This window comes from Coturnix japonica, chromosome Z (genome assembly GCF_001577835.2).
Source record: "Coturnix japonica isolate 7356 chromosome Z, Coturnix japonica 2.1, whole genome shotgun sequence".
In the NCBI taxonomy this organism is placed as follows: domain Eukaryota; kingdom Metazoa; phylum Chordata; class Aves; order Galliformes; family Phasianidae; genus Coturnix; species Coturnix japonica.
Window position 1 is genome coordinate 15,111,557 of NC_029547.1, and position 15,437 is coordinate 15,126,993.

At 44.4% G+C, this 15,437-nt stretch overlaps 1 long non-coding RNA gene across 4 annotated transcripts in view; it reads right to left on the bottom strand.

Annotated features, from left to right (window-relative positions):
* Positions 1-200: 200 nt before the first annotated feature.
* Positions 201-15,437, bottom strand: part of LOC107305959 — a 40,904-nt gene continuing 25,667 nt past the window's right edge. For 2 of the 4 annotated variants that reach the window (XR_001551946.2, XR_001551945.2), the window contains exon 6: positions 2,793-3,655. This is a non-coding gene — a long non-coding RNA (uncharacterized LOC107305959). Of the gene's footprint in view, positions 1,400-2,792; positions 3,656-15,437 lie in introns of those variants that run through there. The other 2 variants (XR_001551948.2, XR_001551947.2) reach the window with 2 other exon arrangements.

Consider the following 15,437-nt stretch of genomic DNA (forward strand, 5'->3'; position numbering starts at 1 on the left):
AAAGAATCCAGGAACAAGGCAGTGAGAGAATTAGAGAAAAATGAGGAATAGTCTGAACAGAGAAACAGATGTTTGTGACATTCCTATACAAGCACATTTCTAATTGCTTGCAGCATTCAAGTTAAAAACAAAACAAAAATAAATCAAAACAACAGTGTGGTAGGATATTTAAAAGACGAAGTACTAGTCTTATGCAGAAATGAAGGGTTTTTATTGCATACTTCATGCTTTTACAATAATCTGCCATTGATGACTGTCAGGCAAAGACACCTGCTACATTATTGGTTAGCTTTTCCTATGAAATCATGATTTTATCACTTAGTCAACCCAACCTAAATATTCAGGAAAATGGGGTATGCCAGCCTGTGCTTAGTCTTGGAAACAGCAAAATTGGTAGCAGTATCTTTCATTATCGATGTAATTGAATGATTTGTAGCATTTATGGCTTTCAACATATGGATGCTACTCTTCACAGTGTGTGTGGCCCACCAGGAAATCAGTCACTTTGTCCTGAAGATACATTTTTCTCCTACCTACAAATAGTTTGCTTTGGTGAAAATAGTAGACAGAATCTTGATGACATTTCTCATGTGATTTGTTCAAACATGCATGTACATAATTTTGATAATGCAGATATGTTTGCATTCTGAGAGACAATTCTGATCTCAAGCCTCAAGAAAAAACACTCTCATTGAGCATAGTCTGAAAAGTTCTCTGAAAGAAAAAGACATATTTAGAAATGGTTAAAAAGTATTTTTCTATAATACTAATGGAGCAAATCTGAGAAGATCTGAAGTTTGCTTGATTAAAGTACTGTCTTAGTAACTGTAAAATACTTGAAAGTGTTTATTTTCCATTGAAGAAATCTACATGAATATATATCCCTTTCCCCATAGATTTTATGCTTGTGACTGTGTCTTTGCATAACTTGATGGACCAACAGGTTATTGACAACTTGTTACAGCCAGCAAGACTGCCTACACCATGCTGAGCAACTCGTGAAAGCTGCTTCTTCAACATGTTGCAGGAATAGTCTCTAATTTGTTATTTCCCAGATCCTGGTTCAGAAGGACTCAGGGACCTGCAGGGTGACAGCTGAGCCACTGAGACATGTGGAAGCCACCCTGGGGTATGGTCCCTCTCAGCACACCTTCTGTGCCACCATGGGGCCACCCATGGCAAGCATCAACCCCCTGCTCCTTCACAGTGATGATTTCTTAGCCGGTTTCCTGCTGATGGGACGTGATGGTGCCAATTCAACATGCCCAGCCCACGGGTCTGAGTAGCCACAGGAAGCAGTCTCATGCCTTCTACCTGGTGAGTTGCCTCGGTCCTGTGTGGTAATGCAAGCTTGATTTCAACATTTCAAGGAACATGGCAGCTTGTGAACTTCTGTGAGCTTCATCGTGGATCAAAGAAGAGCCATGTTAGGTCTGCCTACCCAGAGCAGTGCCAGTATCTCAGGGCCTCCCCCCTTGCACTTCGTTCCCAGAGCTTGTTACCCTTATTAAAAAAAACTACAATGTGAGATATATTTTTAGAGGTAGAAAAGCTCACCAAGGGTGAATAACGCTGCTTAAAACGTGCTGTCTCTGATTTCTTTTGTAATTTCTCAATGCTAATGATTATCTATATAATGTGCCTTATCATTACATGCGAACGTAGTTAGTAGGCTACAATGAGTGCATTTAGCAACCACTGCATTACTACCTGCAGAGCGCCCGTTATTAGATTGTCAGAGGCCTCTCCTGAGCACACAGTACTGTAGTAAGTGACTCTCTGATATCCCTCTGTGTGCCTCAGCAGGTACCAATCTGATTTCCATTTTATGATGACCTGTGTGAGTCAGAAGGCAAGCTCATCAAAGGTCCTGGGCTCTGTTGATTAATGTGCATGCAGCTCTAGCATTTTGTTACCATTCTAATGTATTCTTCCACTGTTCTGTTAGTCCTTCAGAAAGGCATATTCTGGTTTTGAGCTTTTACAGTAATAAGTAGATTACTGTTTATAAGGCCCTCTCTGTTGCTTGGAGACAAATGCCTATAAAACACCTGGAGGAGGTTTCTCCTTTTGTACCACCCTTGCTTGGCTGCTACCCCACTCCTGCTCAAGCACAGCTGGAAGTGGTTCGTATGGCTGCAGAATTTAGGGTGTTGTTTGCCCTCAGCTTCTCCTTCCCAGCAGCTTCTCCAGTTTGCCTCTGGTCCCACAGGAGGCTCAGTAAGATGCCTGAGGTTTGTATCTGGTACTTTCTTAAGCTTACACCAGGATCACTGGTAGGAATTGCAGGGTTTCAATTCTGCCTTGCCAGGAATTTTTGCGTTCTCCCACAGGAAGCATTGGGACTGTGAGATGTGCATTTTCACCAGTTTAAATATGACGGATGTACGCCAGCAGTACAAATTAATGTTGTCTTGCTCATTTTTTTTCTAATATGAGAGTTTCTCACGCTACAATTGCAGCTTTTACTCGGAACAATGGCTGAGTTCATTTATATGTGCGCAATTCTGTCGCAAGTTTAGAAGTTTGCTGTTGCCATAATAAGCAATGTGTCCCTCCTTTTGACTTCCCCTTCTTCCCAAAGCTATGTATATGTAAACTCAGTCTTATTATCTGAGATAATTGGAGTACTTGGCTCTGGTATAGTTGTTTAGCTGAGAAGGCATGTATAGGGGGAAAGAAGATAATCAGGCATGCACGTTCTCCTTACATAAGCATAAGCTATAGCAGAAAATGAAAGATTCAAGCAGCATAGATGGTGAAAGAAAATTACTCTCTGTGATTACTCTCCCTCTTTGAAAACGTCATTGTACTTTATTTCTAGTTTATACAGAAAGGAATATAAATATGCAAAACAAAAACCATACGTTATAGTTCCAAACTTTCAGAAAGATACAAATACGCAATTTGAAGCTCACATCGTTCTGAAAATGTTCAAGACAGCTTCGGAATGAATCCAGACAATACATTATTTTAAGCACTTCCAAAAGAAAGCCTTTTTCTGATGTGCAAAGTGGATCTGCAGTATCTGTGAGGGATCTTGAGATGAATTTTTAAAGCAGCGCAGTTACAGAGAATTGCATTTAACTCTGCAGTTTCTTTGTTGTTAATTGCTCCTGAAAGAGTTGTTTTCTTAAATACATTGGTGCTCATTTTGTAGTGGTGATTATATGATGAACAAGGCTGTTCTTCAGGAGTCTAAACATGAGCTTCTATTCCCCGTAGCTGAGCAGTGAAATTGCCTCCATTGGTTTTCATGGCCACAGGCTCAGCTCCTCTGCTTTCTTGAGGGAGGTACATGCACCACAACAAAGGGCTCCCAACTGTACCTCAGCCATTAGCTACTTTTGTGTTTCACAGACGTAATGGACTATTACGATAAACTCTGCCTCCCCGGAGCATTGAACTCTTTCACTCAAAGCTGGTGTCTTTAGTCCTGCCTGTAACACGGGGGAAGTCCCCAGGAAGGACTTTTATTCAGGTTTTATTCGGTCATATTTTTCATATCTGTTTCTACTGACTACAGCTACAATGCGTGACTTTAAAATGTTGTCTACTGAGAGGATGTACAAATTATTTCTTCTTTTCCATGGGGAAAGAAGAGTCTTGATCTTAATTTCACTTGCCGTAATAATTGTCCCACGTATTGCTGTCCCTGCAATGAGTCACAACATAATTGGAATTGCACAGCTGTGATCAGCTGTGATCGTGAGTCAAATGTACAGAGCTCCAACGCAATCACTAAATTACCATGTCATACATTACAACAAATTCAGCCTTCCAGTTTTATCTGTGAATTCCACTGATCTTAATACACAAAAGAGAGATTTCAGAATAGTCTGTGCTTGTAGATACTTCCTTGTAAAAAATAGATAAATAAGTAAATAAAATTACTTTTCGGCTCTCTGTACTATCTCATGTCTGAGGCACATCAGTTGTTTACTACGCAAAGCCATGCTAGGTACTGTGTAGGCTGTGCAGAGAAGATGGTGATAATAACAACCATCCTTTTCATCAGGGTATGTTTTGTTGTTTGTGGTCATTTAAGCTGCCAGACACAAAGAGTAATATTGCTGTCAATGAGACAAGAGATGCCAAGCAGCAAGTTACAATATATACATAAAATCCTAGTGATGCCATTGCCTGGCAATACCCTCAGTCCCGAGCCTTGCTATCAGATTGAATTTTTCTTTCCTCCAACAATATGTCAAAATATTAATCTTTCAGGAATCAAATATTTTGCCGTGTAGTAGGAGTTAAGCCTAAAGACTGACAAGTGTGAGTTTAAATAACAAACTGTAGCAATCGTTTCTATTGATTGCCACAACCTTTTGGGAGCCCTCTTTTAATTAACGCTGCAGTTGTTCTACTGCCTTGAGAATTGTTATGGCAATATTTACTGCTGTAATTGAATAGAAAGCATTTGTAGTGGAGGAGACATGCCACGGCTGAGCTTGCACTGCTTTTATTACATGGATATAAGTACCACTTCAGCTCAAGCAAACTCCTTTGAGAAAAATGTGCTCCTGAGTCAAAAATCCCAGCCATCTGGAGGGCACAGTTCAGTGCCACTGATCTGCTGGCACATCGTCTCTGAAGTGGCTGCAAAATACTTTTTAGATGAAATAAGTACGAGATCTTTCTGGTAAACTGCAGGAAGGAAAAAGAAATGGAAAACTGAAAGAAAGAACAGAAGAATTCCTATCTCATGTTGTCATGGTTTTGTAATTTTGTAATTTTGCTATCAGTATTCTACATCATAACATCATGTCAAGTATGGATACTTCTGTTGAATGTGTAGTCCACCGAAGAAGACTACATTTCCCAGAGAACAACAGGAGTAACAATAAGTCACGGGACCAGGACTCTATATAATCTCGTTCCCAGGCTGGAGTGCCCTCCTTCTTCTCTCGAACTCCTGCTCGGAGAGTGGGAAGCGCTTCCAGCCGTGTCGACCTAAGAGTTCACAGTAGGCCTCCTCCGGTTTTCGGAGAACTCTCGTCTCTCTTTTTACGTTCGATTTGTATTAGCCTTAATATACATTGATATCTGTGTTATCTTATGTATTATCGATATCCATATTTAGTAAAATAAGTTTTTTCTCCTCCTTAGATTGTCGGCTGTTTTTATCCCACTCCCTTGTTCCCCTCCTTTCCGGCGCCCCGGGGGGGGGGGGGGCGTGGGTGGCCTCCCCTGTCACAGGCATAGGTAAATCTAACTAACACCGTGACAGATTTGTTTGGTGGAGAATGGGGCATAGAAGCTTTTTTAGCTTTTAGAACACAACTCTCTCTTTGCTCTTAAGAGCTTCGTTACGGGAGTGTTGGGGAGTGTTATCTTTCCGTAGCTGCTCACGGAGAACGGTGACCTTGAAATACCAGAACAATTGTCAACATTAAGGGCTGCTGTACATTCTCAGCACTGCTATCTAACTTTTGTGTAGAAAAACAAAGGGATTTCTTTCTCCTTAAGAGCAAAGCTAGCTAGCTCTGACTTTTACAGAGCCTGCCAGCATAAAAATCCACTCTTCATCCATTTGCTCTGTTTAAGGGATTGAAAAGCAATTATGATCTTCTTAAAGTAGTTGGTCAACTTATAACAACCATAATTTGGTGTTGTGGAATTGTGCAGATATATAGCCTAGTAAGGTGGATACTGATGGAGACACCTGCCTGGTACTTTTACGAGATGTGGTATAGTCAGAATTTTGGCATCTACACCCAGATGGAATTGTGAATCTTACAAACACTTGCATCCCAGATGGAACAGGCAATTTTACAAATACTTGCATCCCAGATGGAACAGGCAATTTTTACACGAAACACACCATGTTTAATTCATTGTACAGGCTAAATACCCCTTTTTATTTAGGTTTGTAACTCTCAGATTTCCACACGCTTTTCAATAAACTGAGATAGGGTTTCATACTTGCATTTCATGTTATCAATACATGCATGCAATATATGTTCCTATGCATTCGTTCTATGGCGGAAGTCCTCCTCCAGAACCAGAGAATGATTGACTGGCAGGGAATATGGAAAGGTTTAGGAAAAGTCTTAGAAGCATGGGACCCGCAGTGTCATGGAGATTTCACTCTTGAACACTAAGGGACCCTAAGAAAATTAAGTGAGTAATTTGGGTCAGAGATCTAAGGAGGTAAACCTTATGTGGGGTTTGGCTTATGCATACGTGCTTTGTATCATAACTATTCTGGAAGAGAGAGAGTTTTCCGATCTGAGATTCAAGCCAAGTTAATTCTGATCAAGTCACAGGAGGCATCAGTAGCAAATATCAGTTGCCCCTGTGGAAGGCAAGAAATGGAAACGGTGTCCATGCCGTCTAGAACGAAAAGAAGGAGAAGCACAGGGGGGGCAAGCAGAAGACCCAGGTGCCGGGCATGGAGCAGTACCAAAAAAAGCAAAGGAAAAAAACCAAGAGGCATGAAGAAGAGACCTGGATCGATAGAGGAGGAAAAATCCACCTCTGTCGACCTCGTAAGGCTGACTGAAATCCAAAGGCTCAAACGAAAGGATTTCACACGGCGCAAGATGAACGGTATCCTCTGCTTCGGTTGCTTTCGCTGGCTATGGGACAACGGGCAACAGCTCTTCGTCTCTAGATGAGTTAAAATATATCTTGCATGCGCCAACTAGGAAAGCAATGCCCAAGATGCAGGTATCGACAGTAGGATAGCAGTATGTTCGTCGATGGAGCTGCCCACTTCTCTGGTTTGCGGCGTTAGAAGCCGTGAGAGAAAGGTACCTCCTATAAGGATGTTTGCGAAGCCTAAATCTTGATAGTTGGAATACCGTCCAAAAAGGATTTCAGCGCCTGAGGGACATGCCATGGCGAAAATTTGTAACGCCCCTGATCCAAGCGAACTTGACCTGAAAAGAGTGAGGGCCCGATCCTGACATGTGGGCAAGAAACATCACAGAGAAAAAAAAATACAGCACAGAGACGAATCTGCACAGTCATTGTATCAGGATCTAAAGGGATTCGTGGACAAGATGGCCGCCGATGGTTGAGCTGATTATATAATGCTTCAAACCACCGATCAGCAGCTTACCCCCAAACTGCATGCGCAGTTTTCTGCCATCTCACGGCTAGAAATACCTGAGTAGCAGAAATTGTGCAGAATTGTTTTCGCATCAACTCAATTGTAATGATCCCGTATAGTAATCAGAAACAACTGATGAAGGTCAATCCTCGTAAACGGGCTCAGGTCTAATGACGGAATCTGATTCAAACTAGTCCAGTCACCCCCCACCTGCCATCATCCAAAAGTCCTCACGCTGTTAAACGCACACGCTTCCCAGGACTTCGAGCAAAAGACAAACAGTAGCGAATTGGCACCGCGTGTTTCCAATGTGGCGCTACTACGTGACCTGTGGAGAAGACATGGAGAAGTGGAATGGATCAGCCCACTTCTGCACTACGAGAGCGGGTGAAAGAATACTAAGCACATACCAACCACCAGCTGAGACTTGCTCCAGTCATCAACAGGTTAACAATAGAGGGGCCTGCCTCAGTTCAGGGAGGGAAGGGATAATAGAGTTTATTGGACCTGTGTGGGATCGATGGCCTGGCACATCAGAACCACCAGGAATATAAGGCGCTGGTGGATACCGGTGCACAGTGCACGCCTAATGCCCTCTAGTCATGAAGGGACCAGAATCAAATCCCATATTTCTGGAGTGACTGGGGCTCTCAGAATTGACTGTGCTGGAGAGCTGGAAATAGCTCACTGGCAAAGACTCGGCACAAAATACATCCTATTGGACTGGCCCAGGGGCTCCATGTATAACTGGGTAATATGATACCTCTATATCCAGAAGGGGGCATTTCAAGGATCCTAAGGGGGTATCGATGGGCCTTTGGGAAGGTGTAGACCATTGGACAACATTAGCAGCTGTCTGTTTTGCCTGGCCTGTCCAGAGGACGCCGTCTGCTGTGTGGGGCTGCTACGAGTAAAGAGCAGCAGGTTGCCGATCTGCTACAAAGACAGTGCACAGACGGCAGTATCGCACGCAACAGGGATTTCCTTGCTCCCCATTATGATTTGATTCGCCAGTTGGAGAATCAGGGAGTGATCAGTAAAACTCACTCACCTTTTAACAGTCCCATTATGGCCAGTGCGTAAAGCAGTGGAAGAATGGAGGACTGACAGTAGACTAACCGTGGCCTGAAATGAGGTCACACCCCCAATTGAAGCGCTCGCTGTGCCGGACATGGTTGGAAACTCCAGTACGAGCTGGAGTCAAAAGCAGCCAAATGGTATGCACCATTGGACATTGCCAATGCCTTCTTTTCTAATTCCTTTGGCCGCAGAATGCAAGCCACAGTTTGCCTTCACCTGGAGGGGCATTCAAGTATACTTGGAACGTTTGCCAGGGGTGGAAACCAGCCCAACCATTTGCCCATGGGTGTGGTCAAACTGTACTGGAACCAGGGTGGTGCTCCTGAACACCTGCAGTACATTGATGACATTGTTGTGTGGGGCGATACAAGCAGTAAGAAGTTTTCAAACAAAAGGAGAGGCAGATGAATCCGGAATTCTTTCTACAAGCTGGCCTTTGCTATTAGAGAGCAAGCACAAGTAAAGGACCCATTGCCCAGGAAAATTCAAGTTCTTAGGTATAGAAGTGGCAGGATCTGGAAGCTCGTGCACATCCCAGCCAGATGTGATCGACAAAAATCACTGCATGTCCTCCACAACTAGCAAAGAAAGAGACACAATCTTTCCTGGGTGCAGTGGGCTTTTGGAGGATGCATAAACATTCAAACTACAGCCTCAGTTGTAAGCCCCTTTATCAGGTAAGCGAAGAGAAATGATTTTGCAATGGGGCCCTGAGTCAGCAAGCAGGCTTTTGAAACAGATAAACAAGAGATATGCCCCGTGCTGTAAGCCCTTGGGGCCAGTACGGACTGGACAGATTGTAAAGAACATCCTCGTATATGCTGCTGGAGAGAAACGGCCCACTTGGAGTTTGTGGCAAAGAGCCTCAAGGAGAGACCCGAGGCCGACCCCTGGGATTCCTGGAGTTCGATCATATAAGGGGTTCTGAAGAGTGCACACTCCAACTTGAGAAGGAGATTCTTAGCCGCGTATGAGGGGGTTCGGGCTGCTTCCGAAGTTAGTCGGGCACTGAAACAAGCAGCTTCTTTTGGCACTCGACTGCCAGTGCTGAACTGGATGTTCAAAGGACAGTTCCCTCCCACCCATCATTCTACGCGATGGTCAACCTGGAGCAAGTGGAATTACCTGATTACACAGCGAGCGCGAATGGGAAACCTCAATCGTCCAGGAATCCTAGAGGTATCATGGACTGGCCTGAAGATAAAAAGTTTTGGAACAATCACCAGCAGAAAGAGGTATCTACGTGGCTTAAAGAGGCCCCCACCATACAACGAATTTACCAGAAAATGAAAAAGAAATATGCCTATTCACTGACAGGATCATGTCGCATTCAGTAACGGAAGCAATCGCAAAATGGAAAGCTGCTGTCGTGGAGCCCCACACGAAGGTTGCAAGACGGCCACTGAAGGTAAGGGAGAATCAAGTCAGTTATGCAGAGGTAAAAGCTGTCCAGCCTGGCCTTAAGTGTTTGCTGAAGCGGAGAGGTGGCCAATTGCTGTTATTCTTTATACGACTCTATGGATGGTGGCAAATGCTTATGGGGGTGGTTACAGCGGTGGGAACAAATACTGGCAACGGAGGGGCAAATCTGTTTTTGGGGGGCCGCTGTAACATGAAAGGACAGATTTGCTTTCCCGNTGGAAGGCAAGAAATGGAAACGGGTGTCCATGCGTCTAGAACGAAAAGAAGGAGAAGCACAGGGGGGGGCAGCAGAAGGAACCCAGGTGTCGGGCATGGAGCAGTACCAAAAAAAGCAAAGGCAAAACCAAGAGGCCATTGAAGAGAGACTATGATGAGGAGGAAAATCACCTACTGTCGACCTCTGAAGCTGACTGAAATCCAAGGCTCAAGAAAGGAGTCACTCACGCGGCGTCAAGGATGAAGGTATCCTTGCTTGGTTGCTTCGCTGCTGGGACAACGGGGCCAACAGCGTTGTCTCTAGATGGTAATTGAAGCTCGCCCAACTAGGAAAGCATTGCCCAAAGATGCAGGTATCGACAGAGGGATTAGCAGGATGTCAGATGGACGCGCCACTCTTTCTGGTTGCGGCTGTTAGAAGCCGTGAGAGGAAAGGTACCCCTTAAGGATGCCTTTGAACCTAAATTTGATGTTGGAATACCGTCCAAAAAAGGCATCAGCGCCTGAGGACATTGGCCATGGCGAAAAATGTTGTACAGCCTTTTGATCCAAGCGAACTTTGCCCGGAAAGAGTTGAGGGCGATCCTGACATGTGGCAGAAAAATCACAAAGTACAGCACCAGAGAGAATTGACAGTCATTTGGTTTCAGGATCTAAAGGATTCAATAAGTGGACAAGATGAACCACGAGTGTTTGATCTGATTTATAATGCCTGTCAAACCCACCGATCAGCAGCTCCCCCAACTTGCATGCCGCAGTTTCTGCCATCTCACGGCTAGAAAACGAGTAGATGGAAATGTGCAAGAAATTGTCTTCAGCAAACTAATTGTAATTGATCCCGTAATCAGTATCAGAAAAACTGATGAAGGTCAATCCTCGTAGGGCCTCAGGTCTAATGACAGGATCTGATCAAACTAGTCCAGTCCTACTCCCCACCTGCATCATCAAAAGTCCTCAGCTGTTAACGCACACGTCTTCCAGCTCGAGCAAAGAAACAACAGTAGGATCTGCACCGCGTTTTCCATGTGGCGCTTACCTTACGGTGACCGTGGGAGAAGACAATAGGAAGGTGGCATTGCATCAGCCCACTTCTGCACTACGGCCGGCGTGAAAGAACTACTAGACATACAACCACCAGTGGAGGTTGCTCACAGCTTCATCACAGGTAAACCAATAGAGGGGCCTGCCCTCAGTCAGGGGAGGGAAAGGGAATAATAGAGTTTCTTGGACTTGTGGATTCGATGGGCCTGGCACATCAGAACCACAGGAATATAAGGCCGCTGGTGGGATACCGGTGCACAGTCACCTATGCCCTCTAGTCATGAAGGAGACAGAATTTCAATCCATTTCTGGAGTGACTGGGGGCTCTCAGAATTGACTGGTGCTGGAGGCTGAAAATAAGCCTCACTGGCAAGACTTGGGCAAAACATCTATTGTGAACTGGCCCAGGGGCATTCCATGTATACTGGGTATTTATTACCTCCAGAAGGGGGCATTTCAAGGATCCTAAGGGTTATCGATGGGCCTTTTGGGATAGCTGCTTAGACATTGGACAACATTTAAAGCAGATGTCTGTTTTGCCTGGTCCTGTCCAGAGGACCCGTCTGTTGTGGGGCTGCTACGCTAGTAAAAGAGCAGCAGGTGCCGATTGCCTACAAAGGACCAGTGCACCAGACGCAGTATCGCACAACAGGGATTCTTTGCTCCCCATTCATGATTTGCATTCGCCAGTTGGAGAATTCAGGGAGGTGATCAGTTAAACTCACTTTCACCTTTTAACAGTCCATATGCGCCAGTGCGTAAAGCCAGTGGCAGAATGGAGGCTGACAGTAGCTACCGTGGCTGAATTGAGGTCACCACCCCCATTGGCGCTGCTGTGCCGGAACATGTGGGAACTCCAGTACGAGCTGGAGTCAAAAGCAGCCAAATGGTATGCCACCATTGACATTGCCAATGACCTTTTTTTCTATTCCTTGTTACGAGCCGCAGGAATGCAAAGCGACAGTTTGCCTTCACCTGGGGGGCACGATCTTGACCGTTATCCCCAGGGTTGGAACACGCAACCATTTGCCATCGGTTGGTCACAAAACTGTTCACTGGAACAGGAAGGTGGTGCTCCTGAACACCTTGCAAGTAACATGATGACTTGTGTGTGGGGCGATACAGCAGAAGAAGTTTCACAAAAGGAGAGCAGATGAATCCAGGATTCTTTCACAAGGCTGGCCTTTGCTATTAGAGAAGCAAAGTAAAGGACCTGGCCCAGAAATAGTCAGTTCTTTAGGTTTATAAGTGGCAGGATGGACGTTCCGTCACATCCCAGCAGATTTGTGATCGACAAAAATCACTGCCATGTTCATCACCAACTAGCAGGAAAGAGACACAATCTTTCCTGGGATGCAGTGGGCTTTCTGGAGGATGCACATTCACAAACTTACGACCCTCATTGTAGCCCCCTTTATCAAGGTAACGCGGCCCCAAGAAGAAGTGATTTCTGCATGCGGGGCCTGAGCAGCAGCAGGCTTTTTGAACGATAAACAAGAGTAGCCGTTCTGTAGCCCTGGGGCCAGTACGGACTGGACAGGATGTAAAGAACTCTCTCATATACATGCTTGCTGGAGAGAGAAAGGCCCACCTTTGGAGTTTATGGCAAGAGCCTAGGAGAGAGACCCGATGGCCGACCCCTGGGATTCTGAGTCGATCATATAAGGTCTGGAAGAGTGCTACATCCCAACTAGAAGCAGGAGATCCTTAGCCTCGCGTATGAGGGTTCCGGTCTGCTTCCGACAGTAGTCGGGACTGGAACACACAGCTCCTTTTGCACCTTCGACGCCAGTGCTGACTGATGTTCAAAGGACAGGTTCCCTCCACCCATCATGCTCCGATGTTCACCTGGAGACAGTGGATTACGCTGATTACACAGCGAGCCACGAATGGGAAACCTCAATCGTCCAGAATTCCTAGAGTAATCATGGACTGCCTGAGATTAAAAAGTTTGAACATCACCAGCAAAGGGTATCCACTTGCTAAAGAGGCCCCACCATACAAGAATTACCAGAAATGAAAGAAAATATGCCTCCTATTCAACATGAACGGTCATGTCGCATATGTGGGAAAGCATCGCAAATGGAAAGCTGCTGCTGTTGGATACGCCCACACGAACAGGTTGCAAGGCCACTGAAGGTAAGGGAGAATCAAGTCAGTTTGCAGAGGGATAAACAGCTGTCAGTGGCCTTTAGATGTTGCGAACGCGGAGACGTGGCAATGCTTGTATCTTTATTACTGGATCATGGATGGGTGGCAAATGACCTTATGGGGTGGTTCAGCGCACCGGTGGGAAACCAACATTAACTGGCAACGGAGCGCGAAAATCTGTTTTGGGCCGACTGAACTAGCAAGGACATTGCTTCCGAACAAAGAATATGCGCTTTGTAAAGGGGCGTCATGATGGATGCACATGTGCCCAAAAGGTCAGGGAGCCTTACTGAAAGAACAAACAAACAACCTAGTACAAAGCTGCTGCAGAATTGAGTGTGGCTCAAATCGACTTGATTTGGCAGAGATCATAGGGCGAAATTATTTCTAGCCTTTCATGGGCCTCTTTGAGGACTCATGTCATCAGGAAGAGACGCAACATATAAGTGGGCCAGGACGAGGGTCCGGGACTAACCATGGACGCTATTGCGCGCAGATTATTCATGATTGTTGTGAACATGCTGCCAATAAGTTAAAACAAGCCAGAAGTGAACCTCTCTAGGGAGACAGGGCGATGGCAAAAGTATAAATATGGGAGGCGTTGGCAGGTTTTGGATTATATCACGCTTTGCCACGATCTCGTCAGTGGTAAGTTTTATGTACTCACTATGGTTAGAGCAACCACCTGGGTAGGCTTCGAAACATACGCGAGTACCCATGCAACTGCTCGAAACACATATTAGTTTGACGAACCAAGTCCTGTGGCAGCGGACCCCAGGAAGAATCGAATCTTGAAATGGGACACATTTTCAAAAATTCTCTTATAATACTTGGGCAAAGATCATGGCATTGAGTGGATTTATCATTTTCCTACCATGCACCAGCTTCTGGTAAAATTGAACGATATAATGGGTTGTTGAAAACTATGTTAAAAGCAATGGTGGTGGAACATTTTAAGCACTGGGAGAAGAAATCTGGCAAGAAGCCACTTGGTTGGTCAATACTAGAGGATCTGTCAATCGTGATGGTCCTAAGTCAATCTAGCCCCCTACACACTGTAAAGAGGAGATAAGGTCCCTGTTATATACATGTAAAGAACATGTTGGGAAAAGCTGTTTGGGTTTCCTTCCAGCTTCTGGAAAGGGCAAACCTATCCGTGGAACTGTCTTCGCCCAGGGACCTGGGTGCACTTGGTGGGTTAATGCAGAAGGATGGGGATGTTCAATGGTGCCACAAGGGAATTTGATGCTGGGGGGAGTGCAGTCAATAAATTTATGTATCTATATATGTATATATATATTGTTTGCATTGTGTGTGTATTTTTAGTTATTATAGTTGTACATTTAGTTATGTTACATGCAATTCTACTATTTAGCTATCACAATTTTACATACGTGTATATATATGTATATATATGTATATATATTAACCATGATGTAATAATGTAGAATAAGGGGTGGAATGTCATGGTTTGTAATTTTGTAATTTTGCTATCAGTATTCCACATCATAATCATGTCAAGTATGGATACTTCTGTTGAATGTGCAGTCCACAGAAGAAGACTACATATCCCAGAGAAAACAGGAAGTAACAATAAGTCACGGGACCCAGGACTCTATATATCTCGTTCCAGGCTGGAGTGCCCTCCTTCTTCTCTCGAACTGCTCGGAGGTCGGAAGCGTTCCAGCCGTGTCGCCTAGAGTTCACAGTAGGCCTCTCGGTTTTCGGAGACTCTCTCTCTCTGTTTCGTTTCGATTTGTTAGCCTTAATTACATTATATTGTGTTATCTTGTATTTCGATATCATATTTAGTAAAATAAGTTTTTCCTCCTTAAGATTGTCGCTGTTTTATCCCACTCCCCTTTTCCCCTCCTTTCCGGGCCCCGGGGGGGGCGTTCGGGTGGCTTCCCCTGTCACGGGCATAGGTAAATCTAACTAACCCGTGACACATGTCATGATCAATATCTTGATAACGGTGGCGGTAGTATAGTTGGTACAGACAGTAGTATAGTTCGTATGCTTAAACTGAATTTCCTTTACATTTTGGATATTATTTTTTTTCCCAAATTGTCCAAATCTTTCTTTGAAGCTGAAGTGTTTTTCTTTCATTTGTTTTTTTTAATTCATGTTTTTCTTGAAATTCTCTCTTGTTTTTGTATCTTCATTGTATGTTCTTCAGAAACACTGCACGTTCACAGCTAGATTTTTAGGCTAGTATTTTCCATGGCTACAGATACAGTGGTCATATATTCAAATAAGAACTTATTTGGACATTGCAAGGCACAAATTCAGCTTCATTACATAGATTGCAAGATCTCTGGTTTAGCTGCAAAGTGATAGTAATGGTTCAGATTGACAGAATGACCAAGTATGAAACTGCCATACAAACCAGAAGTCTGATTCAGAGCTGAAATAGCTTTAATGACATCAGTAACTTTGCTCTGGATTCCTGTTGATGAGTACATGG